General features: G+C 48.3%; 2 protein-coding genes across 3 annotated transcripts in view; one reads left to right on the plus strand and one right to left on the minus strand.

Moving 5' to 3' along the window:
* The window catches only part of ZNF579 (zinc finger protein 579), a 179262-nt gene that overhangs the window by 138968 nt on the left and 27073 nt on the right, over positions 1-13221 (minus strand).
* ZNF580 (zinc finger protein 580) overlaps positions 1-13221 on the plus strand; it is a 209189-nt gene that overhangs the window by 102128 nt on the left and 93840 nt on the right. The gene's annotated exons all lie outside the window — the stretch shown is intronic.

Below are 13221 nucleotides of genomic sequence, written 5' to 3' on the forward strand. Positions count from 1 at the left end.
CTGAGGTTCCGAGAAGCGATCGTGTTACACAAGGTCAGAAGGGGAGCGGGCCCCGGGCCAGGTCTGTGTGACTCAGAGGCCTGCTGCCTGCCCCACTCGTGTTCCCACTACTACTACAGCCTTGCTATTAATAAAGAAACAGCAGCGGCAGCGACGCGTAGGCTCTGGAAGGATCTGCAGGAAACCGGCTGTGGCGCTGGCCGCTGGGGAGCTGGATGGGGCCCAAGGAGGGTCAGAGGTAGAACTTCCTTTGCTGTTTGACTCTTCTGAGGTTAGACTGGAGAAAGTCACAAACCTACAGAAAAGTAGAAAAAGCGCTGTCCATGCCCGTAATCCCAGCTACTGGGGAGGCAGAGGCAGGAGAATCTCTTGAACCCTGGGAGGCGGAGGTTGTGGTGAGCCGAGATCACGACACTGCACTCCAGCCTGGGCAACGGAGCGGGACCCCGTCTCAAAAACAAACAAAAATAATCACAACAAAACAAAAGCAAAAAAGCGCTGTCATGAACACCCATTGGCTACACTTCACAGATGTGACCATTGGCCTTATTTTCTTGATCTTTATTTCTTTGTTGGGGGGGCATACAAACTAGTTTCAAGTAAATGATAGATATGAAGTCTTTTGGAAGTGGAAATGCTGAGTAGCTTGGTGTGTTTACTTTAAAATCGTCTGGCCAGCTGGGCGCGGTGACTCACGCCTGTAATCCCAGTACTTTGGGAGGCCGAGGTGGGCGGATCACCTGAGGTCGGGAGTTTGAGACCAGCCTGACCAACATGGAGAAACCCCGTCTCTATTAAAAATACAAAATTAGCCGGGTGTGGTGACTCGTATGCCTGTAATCCCAGCTACTCGGGAGGCTGAGGCAGGAGAATCACTTGAACCTGGGAGGCGGAGGTTGCAGTGAGCCGAGATCACACCATTGCACTCCAGCCTGGGCAACGAGCGAAACTCTGTCTCAGAAACAAACAAAAAAACAGTCTGGCAAAAGAAAAGAAAATGTGTGTGTGTGTGTGTGTGTCTGTGTGTGTGTGTGTCTGGGGGGCTGGGTGTGTGTGTGTTTGTATGGGGCTGGGTGTGTGTGTGTGTATGGGGGGCTGGGTGTGTCTGTGTGTGTGTGTGTGTATGGGGGGCTGGGTGTGTGTGTGTTTGTATGGGGCTGGGTGTGTGTGTGTGTGTATGGGGGGCTGGGTGTGTCTGTGTGTGTGTGTGTGTATGGGGGGCTGGGTGTGTGTGTGTGTATGGGGGGCTGGGTGGGTGGTGAAACAGGTGAGAGGAAAGGGACTCATTTTATTCCTCTGTTTTTGGTTATGCTGGAAAATTTTCCTTCATGAAAAGCTACAAGTTATAAACTAAACTACAGGCATCATGATAAATTGGGCCCAAACACTAGGGTGTACCTATCTGTAAAAGTAAGGAACATTTCTAGCTCAACTACAGTAAAATTGTCATACTTAATGATTTTTTAACAAAATTGAAGATGAGGCCAGGCATGATGGCTCACGCCTGTAATCCCAGCACTTTGGGAGGCTGAAGCGGGAGAATTGCCTGAGGTCCGGAGTTCAAGATCGGCCTGGCCAACATGGTGAAACCGCAACTCAAAAATTAGCCAGGTGTGGTGGTGGGCGTCCTCGCTACTCAATCCTAGCTACTCAAGAGGCTGTAATCCCAGCTACTCAAGAGGCTGAGGCAGGAGAATTGCTTGAACGCAGGAGGCAGAGGTTGCAGTGAGCCGAGATGGCACCACTGCACCCCAGCCTGGGCAACAGAGCGAGGGTCTGTCTCAAAAAAATAAAATTAAATAAAAAAAGAAAAATTTAAGAGGGAGTCTTGCTGTGTGGCCCAGGCTGGTCTCAAACTCCCAGGCTCAAGTGATCCTCCTACCTCGGTCTACCAAAGTGCTGAGAATACAGGTGTGAGCCACGGTACCCAGCCCAACAATTTCTCGAAATCAGATAATAACAAGTCTGTCTTCAATTTCTCACTTTTTTTTTTTTAAATGCCTTGGCTGGGCGTGGTGGCTCACGCCTGTAATCCCAGCACCTTGGGAGGCCGAGGCAGTTGGATCACCTGAGGTCAGGAGTTCGAGACCAGCCTGGCCAGTGTGGTGAAACCTCATCTCTACAAATACACAAAAATTAGCCAGGTGTGGTGGTGTGCACTTGTAATCCCAGCTACTCCGGAGGCTGAGGCAGGAGAATTGCTTGAACGTGGGAGGTGGAGGTTGCAGTGAGCTGAGATGGACCACTGCACTCCAGCTTGGGCGACAGAGTAAGACTGTCTAAAAGAAAAGAAAGAAAAGAAAAGAAAAGAAAACAAAAATGCCTTATTTGCTTTATGAGTCAGGAATCAACGTCAACGTCCTGTATGACTTTCAGGGAACTTTTTACCACTGTGCCTTTTACATTATTTGAATTTTTCCTGTGAGTATGTGTTACTTATTCAAAAATTTGTGATAAAATAATACAGTGATGATGATACAGTAATATAGTAACACTTGGTGCTTACTTGGTGCCAGGCCCTGGTCACGCTCTCTCGGTCTCTCCCTCTTTTTCACCTAAGACTTTGTGGAGTCCCGCCAACAAGCCCTGGGTCGGTAGAACGATGGTTTCCAATTTCCTGATGGGGACAGGGAGGCATGAAGCGGCAGCCATGGGCCGCAGAGCCACGGCCAGCGAGAGGCAGAGCTGGGATGCCTTGAAGTCTGGTGACTCCTGGCTCCTCTGTGCCCCCTGCCCACGCAGGTCCTGTGAGGCCGACCTCAGGTGCCCAGCTCCAGCTGAGCTCCTCCACTGGAGACCAGGGGCTGGCTGTGCACCGACGGGACAAGCGCATCTGCTACTCTAGAGCCGAAAGGTCTGACTGCAGAGCCGGCCACCTGGGTCCCCCCGGGGAGGAGAGTGAGAGGGAACGCTGCGGGCCTCTACCCCTCCCAGCCCTCCCCCAGAGGCTCGCTGGTGATCTGGGGAGCTTTGCACCTCCCCATTTAGTAACGCCGCTCTGCGGGGTCACCCGGAGTGACCTCGGCACGCAGGTGTGGTGGGGGAGGTTGCAGTCCTGGCCTCAGGGTACACACACACCCCTCATTAAAGCTGGGCAGTGTGCCTCTCTCCTCCCCTCCCTCCCGCTCACCAGCCTCCCAGGGCTCCTTCTGTGACCGTTTCCTGGCTTTGTCCCCTCCTGGCCAAACGAGGGCACGCCAACAAGTCAAGTGTGTTAACAACAACAACAATAATAATTTTGTTCAACACTCGTACCGTACTCGGTGCTGTGGCTTGTGTTTTCATCTATTATTGTCATTGTTGTGATGAGTTTTTGTAGAGACAGGGTCTCACTATGCGGCCTCTACCCTCTCACTATGTTGGAATTTGAGGCTGGTCTTGAATCCCTGGGATACCTCTGTGCTTCCGTTTTCTCCTGTATGAAATGAAGGTCAGTCCCAGCTCCTACCCACAGCACTGTTGTTAAAAAAAATTAATATGTATAATGCATAAACTAATGTACATCATAATATATCTAAGATAATTATTTTAGATATGATATATACTATCCTATATTACATATTAAGTGATAGATGTAGTATATATCTTATGTATAATATATATACTTATATGTTATTTTTAAAGTAAATTCAATTAATAAAATATATACTGAAAGAACACATAAAAATTAGTTTACACTTCAAAGATTGTTCAGTTGACAATATAACCCACTCCCCATCCCACTCCATCCTTAGGCCAAAAAAGGTAAAAAGAAAAAGAGAAGGAAAAAAAGTGGTAACTTTAAACTGATTTGCTTTATCTGGAAAGAGGTTATAAACTAGTAGACCACAATCTCAGCCTTCCATAGTCATCCTGATGAGTTCACCGACCTTCGCAGGAAAGGTGGAAATGCTTTCACTCCTGGTTTTTTTTTTTTTTTTAATTTGCTGTTGTTTTTGTATGTTTTTTCAAGATGGAGTCTCACTTTGCCACCCAGGCTGGAGTGCAGTGGCCCGATCTCGGCTCACTTCAACATCCACCTCCTGGGTTCAAGCAATTCTCCTGCCTCAGCTTCCTGAGTAAAGTGCTGAGATTATAGGTGTGAGCCACTGCGCCTGGCCCACTCCTACTTTTTTTTTTTAATTTTGTTTTTAAGACAGGGTCTCACTCTGTCATCCAGGCTGGAGTGCAGTGGCACAGTCATGGCTCACTGCAGCCTTGCCTTCCTGGGTTCAAGAGATCCTCCTACCTCAGCCTTCCAAGTAGCTGGGATCACAGGTGCATGCCACTGCACTGCCTACTTTTTAAAGTTTTTGTAGAGGTGGGATCTCACTATGTTGCCCAGGTTGGTCTCGCACTTCTGGCCTCAAGCTATCCTCTGGTCCTGGCCTCCCAACGTTCTGGGTGGGATTACAGGCGTGAGCCACCACACCTGGCCCTTTGTTCCTGTGTTAAGACAGTAATGCTATTTTCTTTCTATTGTACCACATATACATTGAACAAATATTGTTAAATAAAATAATGGAGTCCGGGCGTGATGGCTTATGCCTGTAATCCCAGCACTTTGGGAGGCTGAGGTGGGTGGATCAACTGAGGTCAGGAGTTCGAGACCAGCCTGGCCAACATGGAGAAACCCTGTCTCTACTCAAAATACAAAATTAGCTGGGCAGGGTGGCACATGCCTGTAATCCTAGCTACTTGGGAGGCTGAGGCAGGAGAACTGCTTGAACCCGGGAGGTGGAGATTGCAGTGAACCAAGATCGTGCCACTGCACTCCAGCCTGGGCAACAAGAGCGAGACTCTGTCTCAAAAAAACAAACAAACAAACAAAAAAAAACGGATGAAAACATAAGCCATACCACGGATCACAGTGAATGCTTGACAATTATTATTGCTGTTGACAAATACGCTTGAGGCAGTAACTATAGGCCAGGCACCGTTCTGCGGCTTTCCATACCCTTATAGTAATCTCATTTAATCCTTATGTTCTACCTATGACATAGGAACTATTATTTCCCAAGGCACAGACAGGCCACACATGCTAAGTCTTATGGTCATCTCTGACCAGCTCACACACAGCACAAAACCTTGCTGGGATTCTCTGTGAAGTGAAACATTTCACACATATCCCCCAAAATATAATGAGTATTCACGTATCCACCATTCTGTTTAAGAAATATAATTCTAGGCCGGGTGTGGTGGCTCACGCCGGTAATCCCAGTACTTTGGGAGGCCGAGGCGGGCGGATCACAATGTAGGGAGTTCGAGACCAGCCTGGCCAATATGGTGAAACCTGTCTCTACTAAAAATACAAAAATTAGCCGGGCGTGGTGGCGGGCGCCTGTAGTCCCAGCTACTCAGGAGGCTGAGGCAGGAGAATGGCGTGAACCCGGGAGGTGGAGCTTGCAGTGAGACAAGATCACGCCACTGCACTCCAGCCTGGGCGACAGAGCAAGACTCTGTCTCAAGAAAAAAGAAATATAATTCTCCAGATATAACAGAAACACTGCGTGCACTCGCCTCTCCAAATCCCTTCCCTTCTAAAAGTCACCTCCAATGAGGGGTTTATTATTCTTCGATTACAAAAGACTTTTGCTATGTAGCGTAAATCCTAGACAATGTTGCCTTGCATGTTTTTAAATGTATAAATAGTGGTGGTGGCTCAAGCCTGTAATCCCAGCACTTTGGGAGGCCAAGGTGGGTGGATCACTTGAGGTCAGGAGTTCGAGACCAGCCTGGCCAACATGGTGAAACCCCGTCCCTACTAAAATTACAAAAATTAGCTGGGCGTGGTGGTTTGCACCTGTAGTCCCAGCTACTCGGGAGGCTGAGGCAGGAGAATCGCTTGAACCCGGGAGGCAGAGGTTGCAGTGAGCCGAGATCGTGCCACTGCACTCCAGCCTGGGCGACGAGCAAAATTCCATCTCAAAAAAACAAAAATAAACAAACAAATAGAAAAGAAAGAAAAATATATAATTCTCCAGATATAATAGAAATCCTGAGTGCATTCTCCTCTCCAAATCCTTTCCCTTCCAAAAGTAACCACCGTCTCCAATGAGGTGTTTGTTATTCTTTGATTACAAAAGACTTTTGCTACATAGTATAAATCCATAACTGCTAGAGTATTCTTGCATGTTTCTAAATGCTGTATAAACAGTATGGTGTTTCCAACCTTCTGCAGCTGGTTTTGTCCACACCAGCTCAACACTGCTTGCAAGGGATTGTTACACAGAGCTCAGGCCTCTTCCTTTGCAGAGCTGTTGAATCTTCTAGTGCGTGGACATACTGTCTTGAGGGATCCATTCTTCCGGTGATGGACATTTTAGGTTTCTCCAGTACCGTGCTCTTAGGAGCAAGCAGGGCAAAGAATATTCTTATACGTGTTGCTTTGTGCTAAGTGGCGTGTTTTTTCTGGGGTATTGGCCTCGGAGTGGAATTCCTGGGGTCAGAGGATAGGAGAATGAGCAGCTTTCTTAGATCTTCTCATACGACTCTCCAGAGTGGTTGTATCTGATTTGTTGTTTGTTTGTTTGTTGAGTTCATAGATCCCTTTGAGAATCTGAAGAAAGCTGGCGCGACTTGTGTGGTCCAATACAGAAACCACTGGCCACGTGTGGCTCCAGGGCATTAAAACGTGGCTGTTTCAAACTGAGACATGCTGTCAGCATGCAATAGACTCTGCGATTGAAAAAAGAGAGTGTTGGCCGGGCGCGGTGGCTCAAGCCTGTAATCCCAGCACTTTGGGAGGCCGAGACGGGCGGATCACGAGGTCAGGAGATCGAGACCATCCTGGCTAACACGGTGAAACACCGTCTCTATTAAAAATACAAAAAAACTCGCCGGGTGTGTTGGCGAGCGCCTGTAGTCCCAGCTACTCGGGAGGCTGAGGCAGGAGAATGGCGTGAACCCGGGAGGCGGAGCTTACAGTGAGCCGAGATCTGGCCACTGCACTCCAGCCTGGGTGACAGTGCGAGATTCCATCTCAAAAAAAAAAAAAAAAAAAAAGAAAAGAAAAAAGAGAGTGTCAATCAAGTAGCTCTGATTCATTACTTGGTTTGTTTGTTTATTTTAAGACAGATTCGCTCTGTTGCCCAGGCTGGAGTACAGTGGTACCATCTTGGATCACTGCAACCTCTGTCTCCTGGGTTCAAACAATTCTCGTGCCTCAGCCTCCGAAGTAGCTGGAATTACAGCCATGCCACCAAACCAGGCTAATTTTTTTGTATTTTTAGTAGAGATGGGGTTTTGCCATGTTGGCCAGGTTGGTCTCGAACTCCTGGCCTCAAGTGATCTGCCTGGCTCGGCCTCCCAAAATGCTGGGATTATTATAGGTGTGAGCCATCCTGCCCGGACAACTGATTTTTATATCAGTTACGTGTTGACATGATAATGTTTGGATACACAGTTGCTCTCATTTGAAGATTTCGTATTTGCAAATGTTCTCATTCCCTAAAATTTATTTGTATCTCCCAAATCACAGGGTTGGCCCAGTGGGGTGGCTCACACCTGTAATCCCAACACTTTGGGGGCCCAGGCAGGAGGATGATTTGAGACCAGGAGTTCAAGACCAGCTGGGAAACATAGCTGGTCTTGCTGAGATCAGCTTAGGAAACATAGCGAGACCCTATCTCGACCAAAAAAAAAAAAATTTTTTTTTTTTGAGACGGAGTCTCGCTCAGTCACCCAGGCTGAAGTGCAATGGCGTGATCTCGGCTCACTGCAACCTCTACCTCCTGGGTTCAAGCGATTCTCCCACCTCAGCCTCTTGAGTAGCTGGGATTACAGGCACCCGCCATCATGCATAGCTAATTTATTTTTTTATTGTTTATTTTAATTTTTGTAGAGATGGAGTTTCTCCATGTTGGCCAGGCTGGTCTTGAACTCCTGACCTCAGGTGACCCACCTGCCTCGGCATCCCAAAGTGCTGGGATTATAGGCCTGAGCCACCGTGCCCATCCTACAAAGATTTTTAACAAATTAGGCGTGGTGGCATGCACCTATAGTCTCAGCGGTTTGGGAGGCTGAAGTGGGAGGATCACTTGAGCCTAGGAGATGGAGGCTGCAGTAAGCTCTGACTGTACTGATTGTACCATTGCATTCCAGCCTGGGCAACACAGTGAGACCTTGTCTCAAAAAAAATATATATGTATATGGTAATGATGATGATCATCACAGCGCTATAGTTAATAACAATGTATTATTGTATGCTCAAAAATTGCTGAGACAGTAGATTTTAAGAATTCTCACGGCTGGAAACAGTGGCTCACACCTGTAATCCCAGCACTTTGGGAGGCTGAGGTGGGCGGATCCCGAGGTCAGGAGATCAAGGCCATCCTGGCTAACCCGGTGAAACCCCATCTCTACTAAAAATACAAAAAATTAGCCGGGTGTGGTGGTGGGCGCCCGTGGTCCCAGCTATTCAGGAGGCTGAGGCAGAAGAATTGCTTGAACCCAGGAGGTGGAAGTTGCAGTGAGCTGAGATCGCATCACTGCTCTCCAGGGCTCTCCAGCCTGGGCAACAGAGGGAGACACCGTCTCAAAAAAAAAAAAAAAAAAGAATTCTCACTGCAAAAAAAAAAAAAGTATGTGAGGTAATGCATATGTTAATTATACAGCTTGATGTAACCATTTTCCAATCTGTGTGTATATGTGTACATTTATATAAACGTCATGTTAGCCAGACATAGTGGGGCATGTCTAGTCTAGGAAGCTGTCATGTCACGTCTGTCTAGGAGGCTGAGGCATTTCTCGAGGCCAGGAGTTAAAGAGCTGGAGTTGCACTTGTGAAAAACACACACCGCACTCCAGCCTGCACAACGTCGTGGGACCCTGTCTTTTTTTTTTTTTTTTTTTTTTTTGAGACAGAGTCTCGCTCTGTCGCCCAGGCTGGAGTGCAGTGGCCGGATCTCAGCTCACTGCAAGCTCCTCCTCCCGGGTTTACGCCATTCTCCTGCCTCAGCCTCCCGAGTAGCTGGGACTACAGGCGCCCACCACCTCGCCCGGCTAGTTTTTTTTGTATTTTTTAGTAGAGACGGGGTTTCACCGTGTTAGCCAGGATGGTCTCGATCTCCTGACCTCGTGATTCGCCCGTCTCGGCCTCCCAAAGTGCTGGGATTACAGGCTTGAGCCACCGCGCCCGGCCAACCCTGTCTTTAAAAACAATAGAAAAGGCTGGGAGCTTGCAGTAAGCCGAGATCACGCCACTGCACTCCAGCCTGGGCTACAGATGGAGACTACATCAAAAAAAAAAAAAAAAAAAAAAAAAAAAAAAAAAAAAAAAACGGCCGGGCGCGGTGTCTCACGCCTGTAATCCCAGCACTTTGGGAGGCTGTGGCAGGCCAATCACAAGGTCAGGAGATCGAGACCATCCTGGCTAACATGGTGAAACCCCGTCTCTACTAAAAATACAAAAAATTAGCCGGGCGTGGTGGTGGGCACCTGTAATCCCAGCTACTCGGGAGGCTGAGGCAGGAGGATCGCTTGAACCCGGGAGGCGGAGCTTGCAGTGAGCCGAGATCGCGCCACTGCACTCCAGCCTGGGCGACAGAGCGAGACTCCGTCTCAAAAAAAAAAAAAAAAAAAAAAAAAAAAAGAAAAAGAAAAATCTTGTTGTACACAACAATTGTATACATTCTTTATTTGTCAAGGTGGAACAAAAAAATAATAAGGGAGGAAAGAACAACAACAGCAACGAAAAAAAAAGATGACTTTTGCAGGTGTGCCCAGAGCTGTGAAAAACGTGAGTTGCCAATCCACACATCCCCAGCTGAGGCTGAGGAAAGCGACGCTCCGCCTTTTCATTTCAGCCACTCCTACAAACAAGCATCTTTTTTTTTTTTTTATGTTGGTGCCACGATTTTCACATTTTTGTGTTTTTGTTGGTGATTCTGCAGGTTTGTGCTTTTTGTTGGTGATTCTACACTTCAGTTCCCAAGCTCAGTGCTGAACAGGGTTCTCTTCAGTGCTTGGGAACGTTCTGTAGTGCTTCACGTAGAAAATCCGGCCGGGTGTGGTGGCTCACGCCTGTAATCCCAGCACTATTGGGAGGCCAAGGCAGGCAGATCACTTGAGGCCAGGCATTTGAGACCAGCCTGGCCAACATGATGAAACCCCGTCTTTACTAAAAATACAAAAATTAACTGGGAGTCGTGGCGCACACCTGTTATCCCAACTACTCAGGAGGCTGAGGCAGGAGAATTGCTGGAACCTGGGAGGCAGGGCTTGCAGTGAGCCGAGATTGGGCCACTGCACTCCAGCCTGGGCTACGGAGCGAGACTCCGTGTCAAAAAAACAAAAAAAAAAAAAAAAAAAAAAAAAAAGAAAGAAAATCCATGTGTTAGATGAACTTCGTTTAGGTATGAGCTGTGCTCCTGCTGGCAGTGAGTTCAATGACAATGAATCAACAATATATATGTAAAAGATGTCTTTAAACAGAAAGGCAAAGTCAGCGAGGTTATGTATTGGTTGTTTGATGAAGATGTTGTAACCAGCGGCCTGCAGGAATCTAACCCTGTATTTCCCCCAGTGGTAATGGCTCGGTATTTGCCAATTTGGTGTTCTCAGCTACTTTAAGGAAGATAACCACCATGAATAAGGAGAATCGAGTGTGTCGGTTCTCCCCCCTCCCTCCCTCCCTCCTTCCCCCTCTCCCCTTCCCTCCTCCCCCGTCCCTCCCTCCTCCTTCCTCCCTCCCTCTCTTTCTTTCTTTCTTTCTTTCTTTCTTTCTTTCTTTCTTTCTTTCTTTCTTTCTTTCTTTCTTTCTTTCTTTCTTTCTTTCTTTCTTTCTTTCTTTCTTTCTTTCTTTCTTTCCTTCTTTCTTTCTTTCTTTCTTTTTCTTTCTTTCTTTCTTTTCTCTTTCTTTCTTTTCTCTCTTTCTCTTCCTTCCTTCTGTCTGTCTTTCTTCTCTCTTTTTCTCTCTCTTTCTCCTTTCCTGTCCTATCCTCCTTCCCTCCCTCCCTCCCTGCCTCCCTCCCTCCCTTCCGTTTCTTTTTTGAGGCAGAGTCTCACTCCATCACCCAGGTTGGAATGCAGTGGTGCAATCACAGCTCTCTGCAGCCTTGACCTCCCATACTTAAGTGATCCTCCTGCCTCAGCCTCCCAAGTAGCTGGGACTACAGGTGTGCATCATCCTCCCCAGCTAATTTTAGAATTTTCTGCAGATACAGGCTCTCACTATGTTGCCCAGGCTAGTTTCAAATTCCTGGGCTCAAGTGATCCTCCTGCCTCGGCTTCCAAAAATGCTGGTATTACAGGCATGAGCTGCCACACTGGCCATCTTTCTAACATTCACTTCTTACCCAGGCCCTCTCCTCAGTAGCCTCCCATGGCTCCCTATTGCTCTTGGGATAGAGTCCACACTCCCCCACCTGGCCTCTGAGCCCTTCGGGAGCTGCACCTGTTGCAAGTTATTTCCACCTGGCCCTTCTCACCCAACACCCGGGCATGTGGAAGAACGCGGAATTTCCGAGCACACTGGATTCTCTCTCTGTTTCTCAGGAAACGTGGATGGAATGAGGAGACGGACGGAATGAGGAGACAGACGGATGACCGAACGTGGCAGGTTTGTAATGACTTCAAAAACCCCATGTGATTAACAATAATTGTAGCCAGCATTTACTGAACATATTACCAGCCCCAGTGCTAATCTTCACAGCACCCCGGGGAGGTGGTCCTATTATTAGCTCGGCTTCATGGTTGAGGAAAGTGAGACTCACAGAGACTAAGCCTCCTGCCCGTCATCTCGCTATAGATCAGCAGCAGGAGGGACTCAAATGCCAATCAACCCTGCGGTGCACACCCTCGGCCTCTTTGCTATTCGTACATGTTTGTGGGCCAGGAGCCAGGGGCGGGTGTAGGCCAAGGTTGCTGACTTCTCTTCTTTCCATACAAACACAACACACATTTCCTGGGGACTTTTTATGCAGAGGCCTGAGCTGAGGCTGGGTGCTGGGAGACCACAGACAGACTCTGTCCCTGCTCCGGAGGTGCCTGGAAGGTTCCGTGAACCAGGATGCCGCCGTTACGAAGCAAGGTATGCCTCTTCCCAAAGGTGACCAAGAGGGGCCTAGAAGTGGCTCTGAGCCATCCTGACGGGAAAGTGGGTAGGTGAGGAAGGGGTTCAGAGACCTGGCGGATGAGTAAATTAACAGTAGCAAGAGAGGTCAGGCCAGTGGTGACTGGGGTTCAAATTGAAACAAGATTGATTAAAAAATTATTGAGGGCTGGGGTGGTGGCTCATGCCTGTCATCCCAGCACTTTGGGAGGCTGAGGCGAGTGGATCACCTGAGGTCAGGAGTTCCAGATCAGCCTGGCCAACATGGAGAAAACCCGTCTCTACTAAAGATACAAAAATTAGCTGGGCGTGGTGACGGGCACCTGAAGTCCCAGCTGCTTGGGAGGCTGAGGCAGGAGAATCGCTTGAACCCGGGAGGCGGAGCTTGCAGTGAGCTGAGATCATGCAACTGCACTCCAGCCTGGGTGATAGAGCGAGACTCTGTCTCAAAATAAATTAATTAATTTAATTAAATTAAAAATAATAAATAGCGATTGGACACCTACCTGCTACCATGCTGGACTTAAGCATTGCTGCAGCATCTGGGGCACACCTCAAAGCAAAGCCAACTCCAGCCCTCAGGAGGGTCTGCAGAGACAGGAAGCAGATCTGTGCCTGCCTAGGGCGTGGGGGGCAGGAGGCGAGTACTGGGGGGCTATTGCTAAGGGGTACAATGATTCTTTTGGGGGTGATGAAAAATGTTTTAAAATTGTGTTAGGCCGGGTGCAGTGGTTCACGCCTGTAATCCCAGAGCTTAGAGAGGCCGAGGCGGGCGGATCACGAGGTCAGGAGTTCGAGACTGGCCTGTCCAACATGGTAAAGCCCCGTCTCTACTAAAACTACAAGAAATTAGCCAGGCGTGGTGGCAGGTGCCTGTAATCCCAGCTACTTGGGGGCATGAGGCAGGAGAATTGCTTGAATCCGGGAGTCGGAGATTGCAGTGAGCCAAGACTGTGCCACAGCACTCCAGCCTGGGCAACAGAGTGAGACTCCATCTCAAAAAAAAAAAAAGAAAAAGAAAAATTAGCCAGGTGTGATCGTGCACCCCTGTAATCCCAGCTACTCAGGAGGCTGAGGTGGGAAAAACACGTGAAGCTGGGAGGTGGAGGTTGCAGTGAGCCAAGATCACACCAGTGAACTCCAGCCTGGGCAACATAATAAGAAGACCCTGTCCAAAAAAAAAAAGATTG

The sequence above is a fragment of the Macaca thibetana genome, chromosome 19, assembly GCF_024542745.1.
Source record: "Macaca thibetana thibetana isolate TM-01 chromosome 19, ASM2454274v1, whole genome shotgun sequence".
NCBI lineage: Eukaryota > Metazoa > Chordata > Mammalia > Primates > Cercopithecidae > Macaca > Macaca thibetana.